The sequence below is a fragment of the Anarrhichthys ocellatus genome, unplaced genomic scaffold, assembly GCF_004355925.1.
Source record: "Anarrhichthys ocellatus isolate YVR2014 unplaced genomic scaffold, GSC_Weel_1.0 scaffold7186, whole genome shotgun sequence".
NCBI classification, from domain to species: Eukaryota; Metazoa; Chordata; class Actinopteri; order Perciformes; family Anarhichadidae; genus Anarrhichthys; species Anarrhichthys ocellatus.
The window spans coordinates 1-2,418 of record NW_022287160.1 but is presented as its reverse complement, the minus strand read 5'-3'; the positions used below and the strand labels follow the sequence as shown (position 1 = coordinate 2,418).

At 38.7% G+C, this 2,418-nt stretch overlaps 1 long non-coding RNA gene across 3 annotated transcripts; it reads right to left on the bottom strand.

Annotated features, from left to right (window-relative positions):
* Window positions 1-19: 19 nt before the first annotated feature.
* Window positions 20-2,412, bottom strand: LOC116380428 (uncharacterized). 3 transcript variants are annotated; one of them, XR_004212557.1, is made up of 4 exons: window positions 1,955-2,412; window positions 1,638-1,676; window positions 710-835; window positions 20-606 (listed from the first exon to the last, which is right to left on the bottom strand). It is a non-coding gene; the product is annotated as an uncharacterized LOC116380428 (long non-coding RNA). The 3 variants fall into 3 exon arrangements; XR_004212556.1 differs by having other exon boundaries at window positions 1,638-2,412; XR_004212555.1 differs by having other exon boundaries at window positions 710-2,412.
* Window positions 2,413-2,418: the final 6 nt, after the last annotated feature.

Here is a 2,418-nt window from a genome sequence, read left to right as displayed (position 1 = left end):
TGTGTTGTGACTACAGCTGTAACTAATTATAAGATGATTCAAAAGAAGAATACCCTGAATACATCTGAGAAGATTGAGCATGCTCTCCAGTTTACCTGTACTTCTACAACTGGTTGTACCTCTACTTCTACTGCTGGCTGTGGTGGTGCATCCTTGTCCTTGTCTGTCTGCAGGACAGTGAGGGAATTCGTATTGTTAGTAAAAGCCAACAAAACAGAATAATGCGCATAATGAAAAACTGAATTATTCCAGTCCTAGAGCATGTGCTCCGCTCGTTATGATCAGATGTAACATTTTAAGTGACATTAAGATGTGCCCGCTGTTAGGATCCAGTGTGTCTTAGTGACTGCAACATTATGAGGGATGTTTAGAAGCACTGTTAAGATTTTTAAATATAATAACAAATGGAGAAAAATGCCTCTGCCAAAAAAGTTGTTTTAGAGCAGTTTTAATACCAGATGTATTAATGAAATGACTCTGGTTAATAATGCATCTATTCTCCAGAGGTAATTTTACTGTATTTACCACTCCAGTTGTTCTCCTGAGGAGCCGAACTCCACTTGTGGAGGCTGCCTGGACTTTTGTGGTCATGTGGTCTAACAGTACCTCAAATTCACATGAATGTGTTACTTTATGTTTAGTAATCCTACCACAATTTATACTCAGAGATTTTAAAAAACCATGAAGGCTTACGTGAACAGGTCCTTACTTTAGGCTTGAAGAGAGAAAAGCGAGATAGTGTTTTCTTTAGTTCCTTAAGAGGCTGTGGCAGTTCTGGCTTTGCTTCGGGCTTTGCTGCAGCCTCCAAAGTGTCAGCTTTTGAAGAATCCACCTTCTTTTATCAAAACGGCGGAGAAGAAAATACATATGAGGTATTTACGCATTTAAAGGCAGGACCAGGATTGAAGCTGACAGAGTAAGGGCAGCAGCTGCCACCTGTGAAGTGAAAGAAGAGGTAAAAGGGGAGGAAGAGTCCAGGCAGGATCAGAGCAGAAAAGGAGGCAGAAAAATCTGATATGAACCAGTCCCTGTAAGTGAAGAAGCCCGCAACATCATGCACAAAAGTAAATAAGGTTATTGTCTGGAAGGGAAAAAAAGACAAGAAAATAGGAAAGGGAATGTCTCCACTGAAGATTCCTCCTTTGAATGAATAGTTTGACACGTTGGGAAAAAAAGGTTATTTGCTGTCTTGCCAATTGATGAGAAGATTTATACCATTTTTAATCCCTTTTATGTACTGTATGATGCAGGAGATGGTTAGCTTAGCTTGACATAAAGAATGGAAACAGCTGGAAACAACTTGCCTGGCTCTGTCCAAAAGTAAGGAAATTGTACTGTTTAACAAGATAAACTATATTTTCTTTGTTAATCCAACAAAATGAAAGTGGAAAGTAAAAAGAATATATAACGTGTTAATTAGTGAGCTTTAAAGCTGCCAATAGGCGGATCTTGTTACCCTCGGACAGAGCCGTGCTGTTAGCCAGACTAGCTGTTTCAAGCCTTTATGCTAAGCTATAAGCTAACCGGCTGCTATGCCTCATACATAACAGACACAGATGAGAGTGTTCTTCTCATCTAACTCTCGGCAAGAAAGCATATAAGCGTACATCCCAAAATGTTGAACTTCCTTAATTTACCTCAGCTTCTACCACAGGCTGTGGTACCTCTTCCACCATCTGCAGGAAAGGAAAATGATTTGTCTTCCCATCAATTTAAATGCAGATACAAAAACTGGTGATGAAAATGGATAAAATCCTTTAAAAATAAATGAATCAAAACATGATAAAATAATGACTGCAAATGCCAAATTGCATGTGTGTTGACTGAAAATAAATGAAAGATTATTTTTGGTTAACATAATATTTGGTACATCTGGTACAACATCATGTCAGAGGTGCATGCAGAGCAAAGCAAATTAAGATTTAATATTCCCGAGCCCTTTCTGCTGATATACCTGCTCTACTGGCTGTGCCACCTGCTCTGCTGTGTCATGGGGTTCAACATTATCTTCACTCTGAGCAGATAAAAAGGAATAAGAACATGCCAATTTTCTTTTTGCAATTTAGAACATGGTGATGTGATTTAATCAGAGGATTATTCCACTCCCTAAAAAAGACCAAACCCCAACATTAAGAACTCTCCTTTGATTTACCTTGACTTCTACAACACATGGCACTGGCACTTCCGCTGGTGTCTCCTGCAGAGCAAAGCTATACTTTTTTATTCTGAAGAGATGCAAAATTAAGATGGACACATGAAAATGCTGTAATTTACTGTATCTGGTTTATGTGTTGTGACTACAGCTGTAACTAATTATAAGATGATTCAAAAGAAGAATACCCTGAATACATCTGAGAAGATTGAGCATGCTCTCCAGTTTACCTGTACTTCTACAACTGGTTGTACCTCTACTTCTAC